The sequence below is a fragment of the Nipponia nippon genome, unplaced genomic scaffold (assembly GCF_047370975.1).
Source record: "Nipponia nippon isolate SJK-2023a ecotype South Korea unplaced genomic scaffold, ASM4737097v1 scaffold_3, whole genome shotgun sequence".
In the NCBI taxonomy this organism is placed as follows: Eukaryota; Metazoa; Chordata; class Aves; order Pelecaniformes; family Threskiornithidae; genus Nipponia; species Nipponia nippon.
Genome location: NW_028262347.1, coordinates 79,277,518 through 79,303,693, shown reverse-complemented (window position 1 = coordinate 79,303,693; position 26,176 = coordinate 79,277,518). Strand labels below are relative to the sequence as shown.

The following is a 26,176-nucleotide window of genomic DNA, read 5'->3' as shown; positions in this document are numbered from 1 at the left end:
CACAATAATATGCAAACCACAAATCCTGTTGTTGAAATAGGTTATTCATAAACTGCTTCTATGACATCCTCTGTCTGTGAAGTTAGTTGGGCTTTGGGGAAAAAAAAGAACATCTGAAGTTCTGTTTTACCTCCTCAGCATTAACTCACTGACATTAAACTGAGATATTTATTACACTTGTGGTTTTAATATTTTAAATCTGCACATATTTCCTATCCATTTATAGCCATTGTGTAGGGATGATGCTGTAAAAATGCCGTCAGCTCACTGATATTGTCATGAGCCGAGCATGCAATCACCTTTCAGGGGGAGCCTCAATGAATCACAGAGGATCTGACCCTGTTTCACAGAACCTCGGTCCAACGTCCTGCTCAATGCAGGGACAGCTATGAGGTCAGACCAGGTTGCTCAGGACTTCGCCCAGCTGGGTCTTGAAAGCCTCCGAGCATGGAGACTGCACAGCCTCTCTGTCCAGCCTCTTCCATTGCTTGACTTGCCTCTTGGTGAAAAAGTATGGGTTTTTTATATCCAGCATGAACATCTCTTGTTTCAACTTACGTCCTTTGTCTCTCATCCTCCTATCACGCACCAGTGTGAACAGCCTGGCTCCATCTTCTTGATAACTTCCTTGCTGGTAGTGGAAGGACCTCAGTTCCCCCTGAAGCCATCCCTTCTCCAGGCTGAACAAGTCCAGTTCCCTCAGCCTCTCCTCACCAGACAAGTGCTCTAGCCCCAGGCCATCCTGACAGTCTTCCACTGAACTTGCTTCCTTTTGTTGATGCCTTTCTTGTATTGGGAGGGGTGGGTAAAACAGTATTATAAGTGCAGTTTAATGAACACTGGGTAAAGGAGGATGGTAACTTTCCTACACCTACTGACTGTGCTCCTGTTAAACAGCCAAGGATGCTGTTAGCTGTCATCACTGCCAGGGCACAGGGCTGGCTCATGCTCAGCTTGCTGTTTGCCAAGACCCCAAGGGCCCTGCCTGCAGAGCTGCTCCCCAGCCCCTGCCTGTGTCACTGCAGGGGGAGTCTTCCCTCCCAAGCACAGGATGTTGCATTTATTCCTGTAGAATTTTGTAGGGTTCCTGTTGACCCATTCTTCCAACCTGTCTAGGTGCCTCTGAATGGCAGCCCTGCCCTCAGGTGTATCAGTTGCTCCCTCCAATTTGGTGTCATCTGCAAACTTCATAAACATGCACTCCATCACCTCCTCCAGGGCACTGCTGAGCAGGATTGGTCCCAGGAGAGACTGCTGTGGTGCTGACCTTGTCACTGACCTCCTGCTAGGGTACGACCCATTAATCCCTACCCTCTGAGCCTGACCATCCAAACGTTTTTTTACGCATCTATTTGTCAACCCATGCAGACTGTAAAGTCCTAACTTGGGTACGAAAACATTGTGGAGGACAATCTTGAAAGGCCTTGCTAAAGTGACATCCAGTGCTGTCCTCTCTTCCACAAATCCAGTGATTTTATCTTGGAAGTCAAGATCAGTCAGGTATGATTTACCTCTTTGCTTCTGTCTCTTCTCTGCTCTTTTTCAAAAAGAAAGGCAATTCAGCATGCTTACTATCAAGAACAACTTCATACCTTCTCACAAAGCTGTACTTTTACCATCACAACATTTAAAATATGCAATGATTTATAAGTAATATACACCTCAGAGCTCTAGAGGGGGCCACCAGCAGTGAAGCAATGACTAATGTCAATAAGTAAGACCATGGCCTTGGCACGCTTAAGAACCAAGGAACCGTGGAAATCAGTAGCTACGTACAGACTAATAAATTCAATGCCTGAGCTGTTCATGTGCCCTGGGACAGGACTGACTGTGCCGTTAGCACATTCACTGGCACTGCTTGGCCTGGGCCAACTAAAACTCTTCCAAATAATTCCTGGCCACAATTTGGCAGCTGAAACATCCCAGGGACTGCTCCCAATAGGCAATTTGTATGCAAACACACTGGTTTAGGGACCAGGAGTTTACTAGTGTAAATGTGGGCTGTTCCAGGCCAACTGGCCCCTGAGCGCAGGATGCTCCCGGACACGTTTAACCAACTGTTATACACTGAGCCACCGCAAGTTTTTTCCCAATTCAACCGATTCACATATGACTCTGTCCTGATCAATGTGTGCCTCTTTCACCTGTGACAATTTAAAAACTAAGAATCAGTTGCATAATATATCACTTTTTTTTTGAAGGCTCATGCTAATACAACCAAACCACTTCTTCTGTATGCATTTATAAAGGTGAAAGCTACTCTGCAGATAATTTTCAAAGTAAGCTTGTACATCAGCTGGTGTGATGCTGTTTTATCACAAGTGTGAATAAGCACCATCATGTAGCATTTCTTTCCTTATCTGAACAGTATCACTAAACTGATAACACCCAGGTCCATTCAGAGGGTTAAATTCCTCCCTCATGTATGAACATGACACTCCCACAGTGCTAGTAAGTGTGAAATAATATGGTGAGAGAACTGGCTGCTAAGATAGAGAAAAGTGACTTTCTCTGGTCAGATCGCGGTCATTTTCCAGAGGCACAAGAGACACCCAACTACCATTAAGGATCAATGACAATTAGCCATCCATCCCCATGCAGTGCCCTGCGAGCTCTAGGAAGGGGGATTCTGCATTCCTGCTAAGATAAAACTCCAAGTGGATGTGTCTAACGCAGGGCTTAGCAGGTGGCCCACCTCTAGGTGCGTTCATGTTTACATATTCACTGGTTCCTGCAGCTGACCGGGACATAGTCACACACCAACATCCCAAGTATCTTCAGCAGATGAGCGCTCCTCCCCAGGAGGCAGAAGAGCAAGGAACAGCTTGGAGCTGAAACCTACCTTTAGGAATAATTGAAGCACAATATCCAAGCTGGTGAGAGAAAGCCACAATGAGATCAGAGTTTTTGTATTGCATTCGTTTTGTTGATAGCTAAACAGTTCCACAGATGTGCTGAACCATGAAACACATAGGCACGCAAGAGGAAAGACACATTTTGTCAGTAAACTTTATGTAAATGTAGCACAAATATAAAAATATCGGCAATGGGATATGGCTTAAACAAAAACATGGTCAGTTTTCTGTGGGCAAAACAGCCGGTTTGCTGTAATGCAAGACTTTTGTATTAAATTAATAGTTTTTAATTACACTAATGAAACTTCTCTTTTGACAGGCCTGGTGAAATCTTTTCCGTATCAAGACATGAGGAAGAGGAGAGAATTACTAGCTTTCGGTCATAACTTGGTGTGCCACCGGGAGCCGTGCAGTGAAATCGTGGGGTGCAGAGACCCTCACGCCACCCCTGCCCAGGAGAGGACCATCACGGGCAGCGGCAGAACCCAGCTGTGCCCACAGAGACACTGCGTCCAGCGGGAACGGGCCAGTTCATTCTGCTTGGTTTTCTTCTCACCCTTTTCTCTCACCCTACCAAAGCAATCAGGATCACAATAAAAAAACATCACGGCACTTCACTCCAGTGTAGATATGCCGTAGGCCTACAAATTGGACTAGGCTGTTATCAGTCAAACACAGATCTCCTAAGTACATAACACTTACTTCTGTCTACATTCAAGAACTCCTCCAAATCTATCTGCCTGTCTCGTCAGCTTACCATGACGACTCACTGATTACGTTAATGAAACATGAGAGGGCTCCATCAGTTCATGAACAACGCGGAAACAGCAACTGACTACAAAGACATTTCCCATCCTTTTTTTTTTGCAACAGATCAGTCAGGTTTGCATTATGGTGCCTGCTTCCATGACAGAAAGCTCAGACTGGGAAGTGTCTGTCTTCCAGGTTTTTAATCAGTCTCCTTGTGATGCCAGATGTGCCAGGACAGCTGTTTTTGCAGCCTTCATGATGGACAAAATCACATGTGTTGAGGGAGGACTGAGACTTCTCTTGAGTTTAACCTTGTTAGAAAAGCTTTTGGGGCTGGACAAGATGCTGATTTTATATTAAGATAAATCTTTTTGTACAAAGATAGCAGTGGTTGCGTCTGTTCTCAGGAAACTAAGCACTCTCCAGGGTCTGTGACTCCCAGGTTGCAGCTCTCCTTCAGAGGGAGACTGCAGGATGAAGCAAAAGGAGAAAGTTGATCAGCTGGGTGCAGGGCAAAAAAGAATCTCTCCCTGTATTAATGATGGTACAGCTTTTGGTCCGGTAATGCAAAAGCCCAGAAGAGGAGTAGGACGCTGAAAACCTTATAAACGTGGCCAAAATGAAGCTTCAACTCAGTTGTCTGTAGATGTTCCCACACCCTTAATATAACAGCTATTTCTAAACAGAATATCCAGTCACACACACCCAAGAAAGATGTCACCTACCCTGAATTTTATTTGTATTTATATCTGCTGTATATATTTTTGCTGGAGTTCCAATAGATTCATACTCCTGGCGGCTCAAAGCACACTGACTTTACTTTGCATTGGCAAAGTGTAGGCAAAAAAACAAGCCTAGGTAAGAGCATCTAATTCTATTCCTTGAGTTTTATCATGATACCATTTAAAATAACCTTTGTGAGTTTTTAAATGTGTATGTATGTGTATACATTTGCTTATATGCATATAGAAAAATATGACAGAAGTGTCTCTGTCCTTCCATCAACTACAAAGGGAGTTTAGATGGTGAGATCATCTGTCAACATCTATCCCATAAATGTTTAAATATGGACAGATGAGAGTGTCATTGATTATCCGGTTCCTTTATTCTGTAGATTTGAGACTAGATGAATAGCGGTTTACCAGGAGAAGCATTAACCCAGGCAATAAGCTGTCAGTTGCATCCAGTCAAGGGAGAGCTGGAAAACTGTCTTTATGCTTAGTCAGCAAGTAGCAGGGAAGTTAGGGGTTGGTTTTGTTGGATGCAGTATCCTTCCTTTTCTATCCTGAACTGTTGTACTGCAGTGTCGACCCTTGTATAGGCTGTGCAAATTCTGTGTGTGCAGCGAGTTCTCCAAATTTTTAAAACTGTTGTATAAACAGCAATTAATAAAAAGGCAGCACAAAAAAAAGAATGTGCTCTACAGCTCATAGAAGTCAGTGTCCAGATACCAGTGACTTCAGACAGCTCTGGATCAGGCCCTATGCCTTTAATTCTGTTTTTGAAGTAAGAACATAGATCTGAAATGTCTTACATAAGAAATAACTTCCAATGCCAATGTAACAAAACTTCTAACATGTTCAGCTCTTTGTGGGACCAAATTAACAACTTCTGTCCCTGAATGAGATAAAACTGAACAGAAACTCCTCGTGGAAGATTTTCCAACTATTGAAAGCATACAGAGCTGATATAATATTATTCTGCTCCAATTCATTGTTCCTCTAGACTCCTGTGCTTTTTTGTTGTGCCAATGCATTTTCCAGGACTGGCCTTTTCCTTGCTCTTTTCTTATGGTGGCATCTTTTGGAGGTCTGTTTCCTTCATGCTACCACAGTACGCAACTGCCCTCAGGAACATCAGATCTTGCAAATTCCCTTTTAAACTCCATTGGTAAATGAAACCAGCCTTCATGGAGTTTAAATTACTTGGAGACATCGAGAGCAATGTGCTGGGCAATTCTGTGGAGGAAAATGAGGCTAGGTGCCAGGTTCGTGTCATGCTCATATAAAGTCAGTATTCACTGGCTTCAGGTGATTTCTCAGTAATAGGACTACAAATGAATCGGCAGTATATCTGTGATGTCCCAGAGTTTTATGGTGGCATCATCCACATATAAACCTATAGACCAAGATGTGCAAGTAAAATTTTTCAGACTATGTCTATGAAGGCAACGACTTAAACCTTCTTGCTCATTCTCTGTTTGTCCATCTGGAATGAAATGTCTGAGGACAAAGAAATGGGAAATTTCATCTGTAGAGATGTTTTAAGTACAGAACCCCTAACTATAAAACAGTCCAGTTTTCCCTTTATAAAAATATGCTTTCACATATCCTCTACCTTCTTGAACTCCATCTGTATAATAGTTTTTACCACATCAGAAAATAATTTTTAAACACTGATAAAAAAAAAAAAAAAGTGGTTTCAACTAATACAGTTGTTCTGGCCATCACAGAAAGAGCAATTTTTCTGTTAGTACTTCCCCTGCATTCCCCTCTCCACCCCCAAAACCCGCAGTGGGATCACTGTATGTTTAAATGTGGTGTAGCCTATAAAGCACAGACACAGAACAAGCAAGAGCAAAGGAAAAAAGGGAGCAAGGAACTGTTTGAAAAGAGGGAGATCATAAAATCATTGGCTCTGTGGCTTAAAGATGTAGCAGCAGGTTTTGCTGTAGCAACCCAAAGCTCCAGGGAGACTTGGAGTACCTGAAGGTATGTGTGGACTGATGGTGATTACTAGTAATTTTTGTGTTCCTGAAAAGGATACAGCACAGGAGCTATGCATTACTACAAAGCTGATGTTGTTGAAGAAGGTATCACGATTTGATATAAATATGCTAAATAAATATTTATTAAATAAGTATATGTTTTATTATATTAATTATAATAAAAATTGTTATTGTTGTTGTTGTTGTTATTATTTAAGTATTTCAGTATTTCCAGTCCTAAATGCTTACAAAAATCACAGGCTTTTCTAGAAGGAAAAATTATATTAGTAACTTTGAGTTTATTTAAAAAAAAAAAAAAGTTTTGGGATGATCTTTGCTGTCTTTTTTCGGATGTTAGATTTCGTATACCCAACTTTCCTCTATAATCAAGAATGGTTAAGTGATGAAAGCTGCAATTCTGCAACAAGATTTCTTTCACAGGAGATGCAGAAAACCGTTGTGTAAGACCATCAGGACCAACAACGCTGAGTATTTTTGGTTGCTTTTTTCAAGTGTTCATTGTAGGGTTTTCATTTTTTACTGTATTTTATTTTAGCCAGTCGCGACGTCTATCCTCTAAAATGTTCCCCAAATGCATGTCATTGTTTCTGCCTTTCTATATTCTTAACCAGACAACTGATCTCGCTCTTGTTGGGTTTTACCAAGTAGGGGGAGGTGCCTCTGACTACCAGTCCCTCTAGTCTAGAAGACGGTTTGCACTAGGTAACTTCTAAATACAGGGCACAGTTGACTTGTAGAGAGTTATGTGGGAATTGTATGATTAAGTAAAAGTAACATGAGGGGAAGAAAGCACACAAATCTGCTTCTCTGCAGTCATCGTTTTGTCGAAAGTCAGCCAAGGGAACAATTCCAAATTGCCATCTATCTTCGTCACTGCCTCTGCATCAGAAGTAGATCAAGTACTGCCTTCTGGGGAGAATATAGAGCAAAAGGTTTAATCCTACTAATAGTACACTAATAATAAATAATTTATGCTACTGTAATGCAAACCAAAAGACGCTAAAACCAGAGCAGCACGTGGCAATCATGCTACTTGAAGTTTGGCTTGTTCATGCAGTCACGAGGGCTAAAAACCAGAGGAGAAGGCTGAGCTATCACATGTCAATGGACCACCCCCGCCACCACATCTACTGCAGAGCATCTTCATCTACTGCTGCTTTTAGCCATCAACACATTCCCAGCAGGGTGCAATAGGTGAGATAATTTTACCTGCTCAGAATAAACAATCTTTTGGTGTGCATGAGGTTACACACTCATTGGCAGAAGCTTGCAATAAATCTTGGGTAATGAACTAAATGATAATTACTATGTATAAAGGATTTTTAAAAATAAAATCCACATTTAGAAAAGTAAATGTAATACTAGGTGCTTAACGTTAAGCATCCTTTAAGAAGGAAATAATCATGGCTTCAGTTTTCCTGCCCATAAAATGGGGGTAATGTTACATAGCCATTTTCTAAATTACTACAGGATGTTTAGATGGGAGTCTCTACATTAGGGCACGACAGTGCTATTTTCAATCTCTCTCCACACAATATTAAGTGTAATGCCTCCAAAAACATGCCCTGTCTACACTGCTGCACAGTCAAGTCTGATTTAAAAAAATATAAAGGAGAGTGAGTGATCAAGCACACATTACAGCTGTGCCACTGGGTCAGTAAGTGAGAAGTTAAAATGAGAAGTTAAAATAAGAAGTTCATTCAATAAAATATTGATTCTGGAAACAGATTACAGGAAATCATACCATACCACTAACTTAATTTATGAGTATTTATATTGCAGGAATTATACCAATATATCAAACACAATGCCTTCAACCTTAGTTCAAAAGATAATTTTATCTCTAAGCTTTAACAACAGGGCTGAAAATAATTCAGATTATATGGGCAGCATTTTAGCAGCCCATTTTCATCTTCTTTAAAAGCAACACTCTAATGCATGATGGTTAAGGATCAAGTTGGGATTATGTGGAGAATGTTAAACATATACCAAATAATACATCTGTTTTGAATAAAAGATGTTGCATAGAGTTCCAGTTCATTTTTTTTCAACTCTTTGCTGTACGTGTCGTAGCTGCTAAGTGAAACCACGCATCAGATAAATACATCACTTCAGCAACAGATTGCTAATCAATTGTCTGACATGTTCTGAAATACGCGGGTTAAAAATACTTGGGGGCAAAGGCTTTTCTGGTTTGGAAAAAAACCTGTTTCATGTCCTCTTGTGATTCATTCTTCCATCTCTGAGCTTCTAGGAGTGCTACCATTGTCTCTAGGTTGGTGCTAGACCATTTCCTCCATGGTGGGAAAGCAGCAGACCTTACACCATGTTCTCTGCCCATTTACAAAAGCTAGTCTGACTGCAGTCATATTTGCTGACCTGTCAGTCTCTGGCCGACAAACAGGTTGCTCCCAATAAGAGAACCACTAATACACTCTGTTTGATTGCTGTATCTTATGACTTGAATATTGTTTTGAAGCAACCAATTTTTCAAAACATTCATTTAGAAATTCTGATACTTGGATTATTTTTTTTTAAAATCTTCAATTGGAATAGGAAACTGAAAACTTTCCATAGCATAGAGTTTGTCAAAATTACTGTGTTTGACTCACTAATCCTTTCAGGTCCATAATGTCAAAACATTACACTATAACATATTGATGTTAAATATCTACATTATCAAATCTGTACGATAACAATGTTGATAACTAGCATGACTAGTTCCTAATATTCAAACAAAAATACTTTTAACACTGTAATGTTTTCATTGAAACAACCATTTAGCACTTTTCCTGGTCCTTGCAGGGGGCAACAAAAGAAGCCCCCAGGTAGCCTCAGAGGGCTGCTTGCCGTGGGAGACCACGTCCTCCTCTGCTCCCCTTCCCCTGCTGTCTGGCCTTTGTGCCCAGACCTGCTACCCCCCTCCCTGGGCACATCCGCGAGGAAGTGCAGACCTTCATCTCAGGGGCAAACGTGACAAATACAAATCACAGCCCACTGCATGCTTCTCTTGCAGGAAGAGAGGCCCTCTGTGTAACGCCTGAGAAGGCTGCCACTGGGCCCATGGCCAAGACCCTCCTGAGGACAGGCCAAAGGCTACAGCCGCCCCAACAGTGCAGGCTGCTGAGAGAGCTCTGCCACCACTTTCATTCCCCTCATTCCCCCCCATCACAGCGATGGTCTGTGGGCTGGTGGGACTGTGGTTGGTGGGACTGAGTGGATCCTGTGCTGCTTGCCCAGCGCACTGCATGAGCAGCTACTGCACCTCCCACAGCTTACTCTAGAAGATGAGGGATGCTTTGAATCCCACAATCTTCTGTCTCAGGTGACTCCTGTGCAAGAGCAGCCCAGCACAGACCCTGAAGAGCTCCTCTGCCTCATGAGCATCCCTGGCCACTTCCCACCCAGCACTATTGGAAGACCGCCTGATGTACCTCCACACTGTGCCCCCAAGACAGTTCTACAAGCTCATATTCCTCTCACTCCCTTTCCCAGCAACTAGACCACAAAGCAGCTGCCCCTCTTACCATCGGAAGAGGCTGTCCCTCTTACCATGACACGACTGGTGAGGAGCCCCGGTTGGCCAGCTTGTACTCCAAGCTACAAGGAACTTGGTTCACTAGGGACATAAGTTGGAGATTGCTTCGTGGAGCAGTAGACATGGGCACACTCACAGGGTTCCCAGGCCCGCATCACTTCCCAATACAAGGGAAAATGGGCGCATATGAACACTGCGTGTGCTAGGCTGCAGCCACTCTTCCGGTTCCTCCAGAATTTCTTGTTTAATTTCTGGCAGCATTCCTCCTCTTTTCTCATTCTTGATACCCTCCCTATCTGCAGCCTCACCTCCTTGTCTTCACAGGAGTTCTCTGTCAGCCTCTTCATGGGGCAGAGGAGGAGGGCATTTAGTTTTTTATTTCTGAATGAGGAAAAAAAACCAGAAGAAACAGCTGCCCTGCAAAGGCCTAGAGTCTAAGACCAGTGCCCTGATACTTGCCCTGAATACTCATCCAGCTTCCAACTGACTCCACTCAGGAACCAGAGATATTATGTATTGAGTAATTTAAACTCTATTTGATGCCCTCTGCTTCTCATACTGGAGAAAACAGTGAACAGTCAATCCCTCTTCAGCTTCTTCACTCCACTCAGTCCTATTGTGTCATCATTCAGCGACCTCTTTTCCATGCTGAAGTGCATCAGATGATTGATTTTTGTCAAAAAGAGCATCCCAGCCATGTTCCTCTGGCTGCCACTGCTGCCGCCATTCCAAGCCTTCTCACATTCATCTCAGGAAGAAAGAGTAACCAAACAAGTCCACGTACACTAAAGGGTCCTGGAGCTGCCAGCTCCCAGGAACTGAGTCATTCCTACATCAACAGGTATCGGAGACAGAAAACTCAGTAAAAACACAATCATCACCTGTCACCCAGACTGACCCTGGGCTGACCTTCGAATATTTCCTCGCTGGTGTAATTGTCTGCGGTTTTCTGATAACCTAAGGCAGATGCATGTGATGACAGAAGAAATACTTTGAACGTGATATACTGCTGTGTTACAGTTTTGTGCAGTCCTTTTGCTGTGACTGTGAAGCAGGCAGAGAAAGTTCTTACTCACTGTAGTATCTGCTAAACACCAGGGCCATTTACAGTCCCACTGGGATGTGGCTGAAGACCCGGCTCCTTTTTCCTACACGGAGCAAACCTCCTAGGACAGACTCTTTAGCATGAAAGCTGCCAGTGCAACGGCATAAATGCTTGGTGTTTCTGAGGCAAAGAAGACCTAGTCACATCAGCAGATGTTCCTGCAGCTGGTGGAAACTGGCGCATACAAGATATGTAACTTCCAGGGGAAAAAAAATTGATTTATGATGTGGGAAGTTTTCAAAGGAGCTCTTGCAGTCCGAAGGGACACCTACTGCCAGCCCTGCCAACTACTCTTACTGTCTTCTCAGTGGCCTGTTCTCAGCACCTTTATCTCCTCTTTGTTCTCATGCAAGGTACATCTCAGCTACTGGCCTACGTAAGCTTCAGACGAGGATCTGTTTAAAGTAACAGTCACTGTGAGTGTTACACCAGCGCAGCCACGACAGCAGAGCTCTGCAGCGTGGGTGCAAGGGTTGCCAACTGCCGGAGATTTTGTGCCACTGTCATTACAGTAGGCTCTGAACCCAACAAGTCGATCTGGCAGCAGCTTTCTCCCGGCAGCACAGCTGTGTCCACACCAGGAACTTTGCTGGCTGAGCTCCACTGGGCAGGTGGGATTTCTGTTTTTTTCAGACCCAGGCTAACATCATCATGTGAGCAAAACTTTCTAATGTAGGCCTGGTCCTAAAAGAAACATCTCCAACACCAATCTAAAAAGCTCAGTTACCTCTGCATGTATCAATAAACTTGTTTTGGCCTCAACTCCAACTATAAAAATTCGTGTCCTCCAAAAGAAAGGAGGTGGAAAGACTGGTGACGCTGAAGGATTGCAGGAAAAGTCAGAACTGCTTCACTAGTTTTTCTGTGGTAGCAGCGTTTGATTGCTGCACTAAGAAGGCAATCGGTGAAGCTGCTTCTTACTGCTGGTACGCGAGAGACATGGGATCATGATGCACATTAGAGCAGAATTAGCTTCAGCTTTGGAAAGCAGAGAAAAAGCACCCACTTTTTTTAGAACCTGCAGGACTACTGCCATGCAAAGTCTTTTTAAAAAAGGCATTTAGTTAATTTGTTTAATTGCTGGGCTTACAGATGTCCTACTTTCAATTCTAGCACAGGGATGGCAAAGTTATACAAAATTAATATGCATTTAGAAATGAATCAACACATTGAACATTAATGCCAGATTATCTATTTACTTGTTGATATTTAGTATCTTTTTGCTATAGGACCACATTTGCCTTGCTAGGAAAAAAAGAAAACAACTCTTTGTATGAAGCTCCTCAGAAAAATAACATAAGCTGGAGATCTTACACTGTTTGATAAACAGCTTTGAGTAGGAAACAAAGTGATGCGAAAGGGCTTTTCTTCATGTGCCTTGTGTTAGAAATGACAGTTTGTTCTTCCTTATAGTTAGACGTGGGTTACTTCAGTATTGCATTTTGAAAAGCCACAGTATATCCAGCGTACCTCACTCCAGAGAGTCAGATAAAAAGATGAGTCAACAAAAAAGACAAAAAGAATAAGCAAGTAATGTGTCATCCCTATATACATGTCAGGCTCATACCACTTTACCCATCTCTGTTTTGAACTGCTGTCACCAAGCGCATCCTCCACTATCCTTATGCGCCTTGTAGCCTTTTACAGATGTTTTTTCTCACTCACTTGATTTAAAAACAAAGCAATCGTCACCGAGAGAAATTCTGTAACTCATGTGACAGACACTTTGAACAAGGACCAGTCAGACATCTTAAGTCATGTGTCAAATAAATAAAGAAAAACAATGCCAGTACAATATTAATATTGGTCATTTTATAAATTAGGAAAATGAAAAATATCCTGAAACATGAGACTCTTTGTATTCAGGCAGTATATTACATGTCTTTGATTACTAAATATGTGCATTAACCTAATGATTGTTATTTTAAGTGAAAACTCATTAAATGTACAGGATATATAGAGCATAGTTAAAGTCACACCTCTGTAAAAAGCCTATCTTTTGCACCTCCTGACTTAAAAAAACACTTGAGAACTTGATGCCTTCATAAAATCTGCAATATGGTACATTAATAATAACTCAGTGTCATGTAAAGTTAAAATCTGCTGCCAAACGTTAAGGTTGCCAAGTTAACACTGACTTGCAGATAACCATTGTCACGGTGGAGAGTTTTTCCTGGATAATAACTTATTCACTGAAAATGCAGTTTTCACAAATCAAAGCAATCCTTAACTGGATGTCAAATCTGGCAAACACATCTGAACATTTTTTTTCAGTGACGAAAATCCTTTGGCTCTATTAACTCAGTAGATGAAGAGTGTTCAAGAGCATGACCCCACAGGGCAAAGGGTAAGGCATTTGCCCCTGAGTTGGGATATCTATTTTGCAGCTTCTCTTCCAAATTCACTAAAGAGGAGATTTGACCATTTTGTCGGTTAGTTCTCCAGGTAACTACTCAGTGGGCTACTAGTAAAATGAGAGGGGAAAGGAGGAATAACAAAAATTACCGTCTACTCCTATTTATGCAGACACATCGCTCTCTCTTTACTTTCATTAAAAGGGGCCAGAAATACTTTGTATAAGACAGTTATGTTAATATGCCATTACTAAAATGTTTGGGTTTGATTCTACCTGAACCAGTGTTTAAAACCTCAGCATGGCTGCTGAAACCAAAACATCATTCATTCACCTGTTTTTTTTTAAATCAGTACCTTTAAAAATGCATTTTCCAGGTCTTTCTTCCTTTAGAAAAAGCTGTCTTGCAGAACCATGTCACATCCAGAGAAACAGAAAGTGATCAAACACAGCCAGGATGCAAAAATCTCATTGCTATGCACATGAAGGGATGGGAAGCAGAAACAATATTAACAATCAATAATGAAGAGAATTAATACAGATCTTAGCTTTTACCATGAAGCGCAGGTGGCAGGCACTGTACCCAACATATTCATCGCATAGAAAAGCATATTTTTATCAGTTAGAATGCTTCATTGCCCTATGTAATACCAAACAAAAAAATACAGTCAATATCTCAGCCGCCTGGACCAGCTACATGGTGATCGATCGGACTCTGACCACCCGCCTTTGCTGAGATCAGCCTCCCTGGGCTTCATTCGGCTTCATTCCTCGGCTGCATTTAGAATTAATCCCAGATGATCCAGATTAGGGGGAGCTGAAACCCAGATTAGATACCACTCCCATTTAAAATATAAACCCAAGAAAATTATATTAGTCTATTTTAGACACTTCTAAAACAGTCCAAGTCCATTTAACTGACTGAAGAAGGATAAAGAAATCGCAACAAGTATCAAAGAAGGGACCTAGCTGGGAAGCTGTTTTTCTGGGGTTTGTGGATGCCTTCCTCATTTTGCTATTTTCTTTTCTTTTACAAATTTCCTGGTTTAGACCTTTTAAGAAAAAGCTGTCTTTAAGATGTAAAGTAAAAAAAAAAAAAAATCTTCTCATGAATCAGTAATACTCTCTAGGGGTTGTTTTAGGCAATTCTAATTTTACAGTTTCCTCTTCACATTGGATAAGGATCTTGGATAGTGTCAGAGATTTGGTATGTGCACAAGATCTTGGCCCTGGAACATTAAGTTGTCATAGCTACTTTGGATGGTTTCTAAACATGACCAAATCCTCCACAGGATCCTTCCCAAGTTTAAAGGGCTCTTCTGCAAAAGCTGGTTCCGAGTGTTTCAAAGCAAGTCTCACTGTTTTCCCTATATGTATCTGTACAGCTGATGTAAAGAAAAGCCGTCACTAAATCAATGACAAGGCAAGTTTAAAAATAAATTACTAAATAACTAAGTAAAAGGAGTCCAGGACTGCTTAAGAGCAGCGTTCCTCATACTTAAACAGCACATTTGCATGGTCTGCAGGGGATTTCTCTTTAAAAAACAGGAGTTTGCAAGACTGTGTGTGTAACACAGTTTTTCAGGTAGAAAGTTTGTCATTGTTCTTTTAAATATACACTTCTTAAAAAAATTATAAAATAGGAAAAGCGTGGGAAAGACTACAGACCAACTAAGAGAAAGCTCATCTTCTGAAAACAGAAGGAAACGGTCCAATTCTTTGATGGAGACTGTAAAATAAATCCTGGTTTGGTCACAGCAGTGTAAAACTGGAATAAGTTCATCAACACCAGAGGAGCTGAGCTGGAATTACACCAGAACAGCTGAGAGCAAAGCTAGGCCTTTAGTTTTACATTTTGTTCAGCTCTCCTATAACTTAAGTAGAATCGTAAATCAGCAGCTCATCGTCTCCGGAAGTATACGGAAAACTAAGTCATTTTCTTCTGGGCTTGAAGATGGAAGAATGGTTTAATTACTTTTAGCTTCAAAGCAATAATCTTGATTTGAAGATATGGTTGTACTTTAGAATATGGTATTATAAACCCTCTGACACAGGAAAAAGCAACATTTTCCAAACTGCATTTTACCCTGTATCTTCAGATTAGTTTCCGTTCTTTTCCATTTTCAATGCAGGAGGAAAGAGCAGAATAAATTGTGAACTTGAACTGTTAAAAGAAGAACAGGGATTGTTGATTCCAAAAAAGGTAAGTGCAGGGTAGATTCATAGCAGAGAAGATAAAAAGGGAAATCTAGTAAATGGAAGTTGGTTTGGAACAAGCTCTTCAGCAAGAACTATTGACATAAAATACTGTGACTGAAATACAAAAAAAACAAACAAAAAAACCCGCCACCCAAACCCAGCTTAGTAGGTTAGGTCTGCTTTAAGTAGGAGGTTGGACCAGAAGACCTCCAAAGTCCCTTCCAACCGTAATCATTCCATGATTCTGAACAAACTGGAATTTTTCTTGTAAACGTATTTGTTCAAGAGATTAAAAGAGATTTTAAAATGGATATTGATGGGATAGGTAGTTACTACTACAGCAAAACTTACAAACAGTCACTTACAAATAGTAAAAATACTACTTCCTCAGTAATACAAAAAATAATTACCTTAGGGTTTGATCATTCAAGTAAAGTCTGGTCAGAGAAAAATATAATGTGCAACTCTTTTAACATTTTCCCTAAGCATTCCCACGAACGAAACACAACTTTTTGGTCATGTATATCACTGCTTCTCTCTCAATTGCAGCCGTCTTGTTGCATTCCAAAAGACCCAAGGAAACAATGTTGTTGAATACAAAATTTTATGAATGTTATACAGTAAAGGCCTGTTGGAAAATGTTTCCGTGTGTAACTTCTAGGCAATTTAGTCTTAATGTGGGATATGCATCACTCATGAACAGGGCACTTAATTTTTATTGCCTTGTTGGTTAAGTTAATTACGTTATAACTGCTAGCAATTTTTCATCAAAACAGGAGGCTGTTTTACCATATTTTTTTCCCTTTGCTCCACTGGAGTGCACTGGAAAGTATCACAAATGTGGACAGAGGAGCATTGTTAAATGGTGGTATTTGTGCTCATAAATTCAATCTAAAATAAAGTTGCTGTAAACCAACAATAAAACGGAATATAAGGCTGACATTAAGGTAAAGGAGTGGAATTTGCCACAGTGAAGTAATGAAAAGAGAAATATTTTAGCAGCTGTAGCTTCAGATGTATCTTAAGTGAAAAACAAGTAGTATGTAAAGTTTTTTGTACTGAGTCTCCTACTGCACTTGTGTTACTTGACAGTGCTTCAGGGTTCCAGCTGCAGATGTGAGCACGGTTAGGTGAGGTACTAAACAAAAGCAACAACAAAAGAGTGACGGAGACTCTGCTGATGCCAGTGCACGTGTACAGCCCCAGTCTTGCATTGCTTCCCTGCCTGAAAATCCCACTGAGATTTCTACTGCTGTCCCACTCAATCTAATATTCACAGAGAGAATGCCTTTTTCTTTCAAGGGAAAGATTAGAGTCAAAATGGACTATGTTGCACTAATTTGAACAATAAATACAATATTTCTTCCTAATGCAGTTAGAGTATGCCCAAAGAGCTCTGTTGGTAAAAATCTGGCCATTTCTATGCTTGCATTTATGTGCAGATCTATAGTCCTACCAGCTGTTTCAGTATTCACCATATCCATCTCTGTGTTTTCCCAGTGTTTTGATGTGAAGCTCAGTTTTTGTATCTTCATGCAAGTGTCTGAATCAGCAGCAGTTCAGGTCCTGAAGGTATGGAAGGCACAACTGGCTGTAATCACTAGCTGTAAATGTTTAAGCTCACTCCTCTCCCAAAGAGAGACTGAACCGCTTTCAGTGATTCAAGGTAGATATCGGTAAACCCTTTCAGGACGCAATTATAGAGCATTTTCACTCCTCTTACTGGAGGAAGCAAGCTGCCACTGACTTGAAGGGGTTTGAGCCTCTGCTGATAGTTATCCTTTGACGGTTGGGACCACTTTTGACCCACAACACGTGAAACAGTGATCTATATGGTACCACTATGGTCCTAAGAGATAGCTGGTTAAGATGTTCTTCAAGATCAGACCCAAAGCACAAGGAAAGGTTATGCAACTGCTATTAATGTACAAGTACCATTACAGAAGTATTTTCTGTTTCCTCTGCTTTCATCATGGCTTTGTTGCTAGTATTTCTTTCTTCTCTGAAAAGGCCACAGTTTAAACCTTCTCACAGAAAGATATCTTTCCTTCATACAGTTTTATGCTTGACATTTTTGTCTTTGGTTTCCCTTGTAGTACACCTTGAAACATTCTTAGGACATACACCTCTCACAAGGAGCAGCAGATATTTCCTGAGGCAATGGAAGTGCAGAGACACTGGAAGTCTCCTGCCTCACCAAGATGTATACTGCCCCCTCTCACTTTTCTTCTTTGGGTTTTTTGTTGTTTTTTTTTTTATTTTATTTTTTTCTCTCTCTCTTTGATAATCCTCATCTGCTTGGAAATATGGATTTGGAAAGACTGGCCTGTCTTTCTTCAGATGAGGGCAGCTTATCACCAATATTTGTGATCCTGGGCCACTACACAAGATGACGTAAAGACACCAACTATGAAGACAGTTCCTCTCCTGAAGAGCTTACAATAAAGCGTCTGACAAGAGACCACAGTTGGACACAATGCACGCACACACAAAAAGATAGAAAAGAGAGACCTGTAGTGGTATTTGGCAAGAGATGAGGTAAATTGTCACTTGGGCAATACTCCCCTGTCAGAAGATCACTGATAAGACCTGAATGACTCCATGAATGCTGTTCAGTCATGCTTACCCAGCCAAACTAACTCTGGGGGAAAACAAACAAACAAACAAACAACTAATTCATGGAAATTGTGTTTCCCTCAATGTGTCCCTGGGTGAGAAGAGAGGATGCTGGGCAGGACATCACAGCAACTCAGGAGCACAGAGAGATTCAGTTTTGATCCCTGGAGCCCCTGTATATCTGGAGAAGGAAACCTCCCTGACCTTCCCAGAGTACGATATTTTGAGGACTTTTTCTGCTACTGTTCTCTCACTTAAACCTTTTTAAAGCCACAGCCAAGGAGGGGAGAAGATCCAAAGATGAGAACTTACAGTTCCCTGAGGTTCCACAGGTGGAAGACTTGGGACAGCTGGAGAAGAAGATTGTTTCCTCCTTCCATGTCCCTCCTCCCTCTTCTTACCCCTGCCTCGCCACGTAGTGCCTTCGTACTCTTGGAATATTTTGATTTGAGCTGAACTGTAACCAAATTCTCTGCTACACTCCAGTAAGGCTACGCTAAAAGGCCTGATGAGGAAATGCTGCTGGGAAACATCTGTGCTTTGTTTTATGCAACCGAAGAGTTAAAATTATTTTCATAAATACCATAATGTATAAAAGCTGTGAACACCCAACTGCAGTGTCAGACTTCCAAATTGTATAAATCTATTTGTCTCTCATATTAGTAAACGTTATTTGAACAGAAATAGCACATTGTAACAGCCTAACAAGAAGCAGTCTTTTTGATGACGTTTGAGACTTCTTTGCTCCACTGTATGGAAATATTTAAGACTTAAAAGATTTATATTACAACATAGCATTTAAAATGGCTCGGTCCTGTTCCCAGTAAAGTCAAAGAGGATTTTTACCATCAGCTTCAATGGAAATGGCGTAAGGGCCAAGAGGCATTTTACCATGATTTTTTTTTTCTTATTTCGTTCTGAGTCAAGAAGTTTCTCCAAAGGCCCCCCCCACCCCTCAAAAAAAAAAAAAAAAAAAAAAAATTCAAGCAAGTTATCAAGCATCAGTCACTGTCCTGGCCAGACTTTAACATCCATGGAGACCTCTGCGCAGGGAACAGTAAGCGGGGTCTGAATATCAGAGTTCCACCACGCACAGCACATTGGGCAGAAAGAAACACAGTGTATTTCTAAGTTTATTATTGGGAAGCTTCTGTTGCTTTTTAGGGTCCTTTCTGACTATATCCAACACACTGTCTTATTTGCTCCGAGACAAAAATTCTCACCTTACGCACACACTTCAAAGATAAAACTCAACATGAAGTCGTAAGTGATAAAATCCAATCCTTTAAAAGGGGTTTGAGTTTGAGTAAACTCAGCAGCCTTTGATCCATTTTCTTTTTTTATGATTGACAGATGCCAAATTAAATGAGATACATGAAGAAACAGTCCCACAAATTTTTAAAATCCATGTTTTAATTTAAATAACTCAAGGACAAACACCATTTCTCTTCAACTGAGTTTTTCCACCAGCCTCCAGTATTAAAATATTTTTCTTTGTTGGTTTTTATGTTTTATGCTTGTTTTTTTGAATAATTTTTTACATCATGCATTTTGCATTTCTATTGAGCCTTAAGTGATATGTGAATAGCAAAAGCATATTCAGCTTCTTGATAAAAGTTTACAGGAACATGGAAATGACACGTCCTAATATTTAGTTTTTTCTTCCTTCTTCTGTTTTGGTTTTTTTTTTTCCCCCTCTCCTGTCTTTTAGATGTTCCCCTGCTACAGTGCCCTAAGCATCTCTAAAGCATCCTCCATTGCATTTCTTGGCGGTGTATTTTCCAAAAAGCTTGTTTGACATCCCTTAAAATACCAACTGCATCAGGGCAACAGTCTTCACAAAATGAACAATTATAACCCAGGCAAACTGCATATCTGCCCAGCTTTTTAACTGCATCCACTGGATTTATCTGACCACAGACATTTATCTCAAACAGCTGGTTTTCTATTGGCACATCTAAAAGCTGAGATGAAGAAAAAAAAAAAAAAAAGGAATGAAAAATAATGACATTTCTCAGTTAGCTGTATAGTTTCATATATTTAAAGAAAACTAAAGGAAAACTAAACTTGCAGTGAAGCCACTGAGCTGGGACAAGGTGATTTTTTTTTAGTTGCTGGTTTGATCAAAGATTTTTGTAGAAATTTAAGCATTGGCTAGTATGAAATTCATTTTCCTCCAGATCTCAGATGGCAGCATTATTATTATTATTATTATTATTAATCTTCCTTTTTGTTCTGACCATTTGTTTAGAATTATAAGCTCCGTTGGAAACTCCCTCCTGTGTATATGTCCAGAGCCCACATTGATGGGTTCTTGATCTAGCTGGGTATTGCTAAATGTAGCACAAATATATTGGTCATGAAGAAAACATGTTTATGTGCTTCCTAAAAGTTATATCAAAAAAAAAAGTCTGAGCATTTTTTAATGTGGTAGTATGCATCGTATTAGAATGGGAGTCACCCGATATCAACATTCAGGCCAGCATCTTCTTTTCTTCTTAATACGTAAGCCGTAAGTAGTTTCTGAAATACTTGCATTGTGGTTTTCAGCTGGGCACATTTCAGCGAGTAAGGGGGAGGTGTATAGGATAAGCAGCTAAATTGCCTCCTAAATATTCAAGTGAAAATGAATACTCGAGGAGTCAGCTGCTTATCAGAATCTGGAGTATGATGTTTGGAAACAGACTGCTATAATAAATAAATAAAGTAATAATAAAGACTTGCCCACTTGCTCTTTGTTATAATTTCTGTTCAGTACTTTTGTGTATATATATATGTATATATACACACATACATAGCATGTATGAATAAAACAAGTTACACTGAAAAAAGCCTTCCAGATGGCCTTCCTGATTTTTTTTTCAGTGAATCATCAACCTACATCGCCACGAAAACTGTGTCTCAGTGGGTGAGCAACAATATTTACATATGCAGATAAACACAAGAAATGCTCTTGCTGAAGTTTAGGGTTTATAATCCCCTGTTGCTGGTAAAAATCATATCCTGAAGCATTTGCTGTTTGGGCTGAGGTTGCTTATTCTGGTACTACTCTTTGAACTGTGGCAAACTCCTCTAGCGCGATGCTTGCCTCCCACCGGTTTCAAAGCAGGCAGGTGCGCAGCAGAGGACACAACGCAATCGCGTGCGTCTGCAGTTGTGCATACACCAGCCTATAGCTCCGAAGAGTAAGGATGTAACAACAGGGCATCCGACACAGCCGCTGAGGCACGGAAACACAGCGGGCACAAGTATGACGTCCTCGCAACGTGCCCCTGTGACAGGCGCCATGGGAAACCTAACTTTGAATTTCCTTAGGTCTCAGCGTAAAAAATCTTTGCCCGTGTGGCATTAATAGGGGGTGTTGGCTTTGCAGCCTTCAGGCACAAAGCTAAACGCTACAGGTGTTCAAGCGAAATCGTTTCGAGCGTCTTACTCCCTTCTTTTCCTCTGGTGTCGTGCTCCAGTGTTGTTCTGTTTGAAGAGCCCTAAGTGACCCTTTAAGCTTAAACACAGCCAGACAAACTTTTATCCCAGACAATTATGAGGGAAAACACGGTAATGTCACGCAAACGTGATCCAGTGACTTAATTAGAACCAAGTTAGCAGAGAGGGAGAGAGGCTGTAAATCTCCTGAGACTCCTCGGGGGGGGCTGTTGCGGGAGGGCGAAGCCCTTGCAGCGCTGGGAAAGGGCAACACAAGGGCGGCAAAAAAAAAAAATAAAACCACAAACCCAAAACAACACAAAAAAAACCCCAACCTGCATTTTACAGAAGGAAAAAAAAAAAAAAAAAGAGTTCGAATAAGGCTGTCTGTTTTTAAAGGAAAAGGTTACAGAAGCCTTTAGGGAGAGAGCCCAAAGAGTTAATTTCCAGCAGCGGTCGAAGGCAAGCAGCGGCCCGCAGCCTGGGAAGGCTCCCGGCGCCCTCTGGTGCGAGGCAGCAGCAGTAGTGGAAATTTCCTTTGGAAACCAGCTTTGTTTCAAAGTTCAGGCAGATTAAAATGACTCTTAAACGTGCCGGCAGGGCAAGGAGTAATTTCCCCGAGCGACGAGGCGGGACAAGGGGAGCCTTGCTTGGGGGACAGCTTAGTTTGGAGGTGATGGGGAGGGTAGGTTGCTTTATTTTTTAATTTATTATTATTTTGTCTTGATTTTTTTTTTTTTTATTTTTTCCTTATTTCTGCTCCGGACTCTCAAGTTGAGCCGGCTGCGATGTGAAGAAAGGAGCCTTGAAAACCGGGCGGTGAATAAAAACATCGCAGGCTTCTCGGAATAATGGTTGCAGCGTGACAAACATCTTTCAAGGGGAAAAAAAAAATGCACGCCTGTTTCCCTCCGGTCTGGGGTTTCCAAGGGAGGGCTAGCCTAAACGAGCACGGAGGAGAAATGTCTTCTACATGACTTTAATACTAAGCGGGAAGAGCCTCAAAAAAAAAAAAAAAAAAAAAAAAAAAAAAGGCATTCTTGATTTCGAGCACCTCTCGCTTAAAATTGAAGATATTGCAGTCGATACCCTTATTTTAATTGCCAGGACAGCGAGGAGCCCTCTCTGCGAATTCACATTGGGTTTTTTTAGATCTTTACAATAAATAATGACGCGTAATTTGTAGCTAATTTCGCGAAACAAAACGCAGACACAAAAGCCTACCTACGAACGAAAAGGGGCCGACAGATCAAAACGGGAGAGCAAAGCGCAGGGTTATTCCTTTAGGTACCTGCTGGGGGAATACATTCTGGTTTTAACCCCTAAAAAAAAAGGGGGGCGGGTGATTGGGGGGGTGGAGGCAGCTTCCCAGCTCAGCTTTACTAGCTGTTTCTCTTTCATTCCTAATATCTCCCCAAATGGCCCATCTTCTAGCAACCACATCCTCCAACCCCTTTCAGGAGACCTGATAAAAAGCAGGTACCTCCTTTTTTTTTTTTTGGGGGGGGGGGGGGCTGACCTGCAGCCGGGGCCCCCACCGCAGTAACCGTGGTGTAAACCCCGTGGAGATGTCGCGATGGTCGTCGTCGGTACCTGGTTCCAGCAATGCCGCTCACGGGGTTTTTAGCTCGCTTTTGCTCGCATCTGTTCCTCTCGGCATCCTTTCCACGGAGGCAGCAGGCGCTGGGCTTCTCCCTCAGCTAAGGACAAATTTACCTTAAAAAAAAAAAAAAAAAAAAGTTGTGAGGTTTTTTTTCTTAAGGAGGCTTTAAAAAAAAAGGGGGGGGGGGGCTTTAAAAGGAGGGTTTTTTAAATAAGTGCTTTCACCTGACAACGCTTGAGAAAGTTTGGGGAAATAAGCGGCAAGTCCCTGCTTTTTGCACACCAACCAAAACACATTTCCTTGGGGGAAAAAATACAAAACTAAACACAATTTATGTAATAAAAGCCAGCAGATTTCTCTTGCCAAGGTGCGGGCGAGGCTCCGCACCTAACCTGGTTTGTAGACGTACAGGCGTGCGACTCTTCCACCCCCAGATCCCCATCGCAGTGCCTTAAGAGGGCAAGGGGGGGGGGGGGTTTAATTAAAATTTTTGCAGCCAGCGATAAGTCAAAGCAAACTGTCGCCGAATATTTGTAGGAAGGGTCATGTGCAGGCGGATTTGTCCTACGCATAAGACACGGGAAGAGCCGGGAGAGCAAACGCCTGCCCCGAAGGCGACGCGGGATGTTATTTGGGGTAGCAGATGAAGGACAGGCACCGGGAATCAGTACTTCGTGAATGCTCAAACGCGCCGTTATTTCGCGTTAAATAACATTTTAGAAGAAGCTCCCCCGGCTTTTCTGCTGGAAGGATGCGGGGTTACTTGGAAGCAGCAGTAAAATGGGGGCGGGGGGGGGGGAGAGGGGGGGAAATGAATACAGACGACAGCTCCCTGTTGGGAAGCTAATCAACGTTATAGATTATAAACGTTCAACTATCAAGGGCTGCTTTGCCGCAGTTAGTTTTAAATCATAAACATATAAATACAGGAACTCATTATGAGACCACATCGGAGTTTATCTGGAAATGCCTGGAAAAGAGCAGAGCGTTCCCGAAAATTGTGGGTCCCTTCCCGGGACGCCTGTTGACGCTGAGGAATTGAGAGTCGGCGGAAAAAAAACAGGGGGGGGGACGGGGGACGACGACACGGACAACCGACGTCCCCGTGCTCAGAAGGCAACACACGGTACCTTTCTAAAAATCCCGACCACCTCATTGTTCTTTTTGTAGTTGAAATATTGGCTGAAACCGCCGATGTTAAAGATCTCTTAGTAAGACGCTATTACGGACGCACGGAACGTTTAAAATACGACCGTAACAGTTTAAGAAGTAACCATTTTAGGTAACAAGACTACCATAGCTATTGATTTTCCCTAATTAGAAAGAATTGATTTTTTTAATTAATTATTTTCACAACAGAGACTTCACGGATTTCAGTATTTCAGTATTTTTGCTTATAGGCTGTTGTTTTTTTTTTTTTTAATTCGGGCTTTTACTGGTTTTTTTTTTTTTTATTGCCCACTTTGTGTCCATGTTTATTACCATCAATAAGAGTGTCCAGAAGAAAAAAAAAAAAAAAATTGGAGGCGATGAGGAGGGCCTGACTATACTTCCTTAATGAAGTGAAAGACAGCACGTCTATTGACTGACGCGGGAACAGAAAGAGGCCCGACGAGAATTACTGCCACGTTTATTTTCCTTTCTCCCTCCGGCCCTGCGAGAGGAGGCGGACGCCGAACACCCGCTCTCCCGTTGCCCCAGGCGGGCGGGGGGGCGGCAGAGCCGGCAGCCGCCGGTCCCCTCCCGGGGACGGCCCGTCGGAGCGGGGGGCAGCGCTGCCCGCTGCCCTCCCTGCCCGAGCGCCGGGAGCCGCTCCGAAAGCCGGCGGCCTCGCTGCCCTCCGTCCCCTGGGAAGGTGGGGAGAGGGGAGGGAAGAGGCCGGGGCCGGGGCCGGGGCCGGGGCCGGGACAGGCGTGGCAGCCGCCCGCTGCCGGCGGTTGCCGCCTCGGTGTGCAGGGAGCCGGGGCGGGACCTGCGGACAGCAGGACGGACAGACGGAGGCGTTCGCGGGCTCCCAGCCGGCGTGCTCCCTAGTTTCCCAGTAAGCCGGTATTCCCACCCGGCAGAAACAAGCCAGGGGCTTTGCAAATGTGCTTTCCACGGCGGAGTGAAAGGGGCTTCAAGTACCCCGAAACAGTCTGCTTTCATTCACGTTTCAAATAACTTATTTTATTAACGACCCACTAACTGTTTTAATGACCCACGTTATTTAATCACCAATGCTCCATGAAAGTTATTATTTATTTGAAACTTCATTGCAATTTCCAGTCCCTCGCCACTTACCGTGGGTACGATACGCACTGTAAGAAGAAAGCGAGAGGGCTCTCAGATAGAAAAACACAAGAGTTAGTCCCGCATATTGCAAGACGAACACTACACTTAGGCTCCTAGTTCCGTTTTTAACACAAATAAAAGTATTTTCCCACTTGCTAAGCACTCACTATTCCTGTTGATCTCCCTGGAAGGTGTCGGGTAGTGAAGCCTTAGGAGGAAACAGGCCACCTTTCCACGAAGGCCTAACTATGGACTTATATAGCCTAACTTTAAGCACCTACGTTAACAAACAAGCAGCTCTACGACTTCCTTTCAGTCCGAAATTCACTCTACCACGCTCCAAAGATGACACAAACAGATGCGAGCACTGTAGAAACAGTGTGCGAAAGCTGAAGCCAAAAAAAAGAAAAAAGGCTATCACAAACGAAAACATTATTCTAGGGGACGTTAGCACAGTGACAGCCGCACTGTGGAGCACGATCTGCAAACTCGTTCCTTCCCTCTGGAAGCAGCCAGTCCGTCCCCACCGCCGTCCCGACCGGAGTATCGGCAGTGCCAAACTCGCCGGTAAAACCCCTGGCCCCGGCGCCGACCCGCGGGGAGGGTCTGCGCAGGACGAGGGCCGCCGAGTAGTAACCCCGTAGCAAAGCTGCCGGGGGACGAGAACCCGGTGATGCCCCCCGACGCCCACGATTTCTTTCCGTCCGCGGTCCGGCCTCTGCAACCGATCAG

General features: G+C 42.4%; 1 protein-coding gene across 3 annotated transcripts in view; it reads right to left on the bottom strand.

Annotated features, from left to right (window-relative positions):
* The window catches only part of LOC148054717 (uncharacterized), a 338,774-nt gene that overhangs the window by 310,962 nt on the left and 1,636 nt on the right, over positions 1-26,176 (bottom strand). For 2 of the 3 annotated variants that reach the window (XR_015706634.1, XR_015706636.1), the window contains exons 1-2: positions 23,395-23,832; positions 23,161-23,283 (exon numbers count right to left, since the gene is read on the bottom strand). The gene's annotated coding sequence lies outside the window, so the exon portion shown is untranslated. Of the gene's footprint in view, positions 1-23,160; positions 23,284-23,394; positions 23,833-26,176 lie in introns of those variants that run through there. The other variant, XR_015706635.1, reaches the window with a different exon arrangement.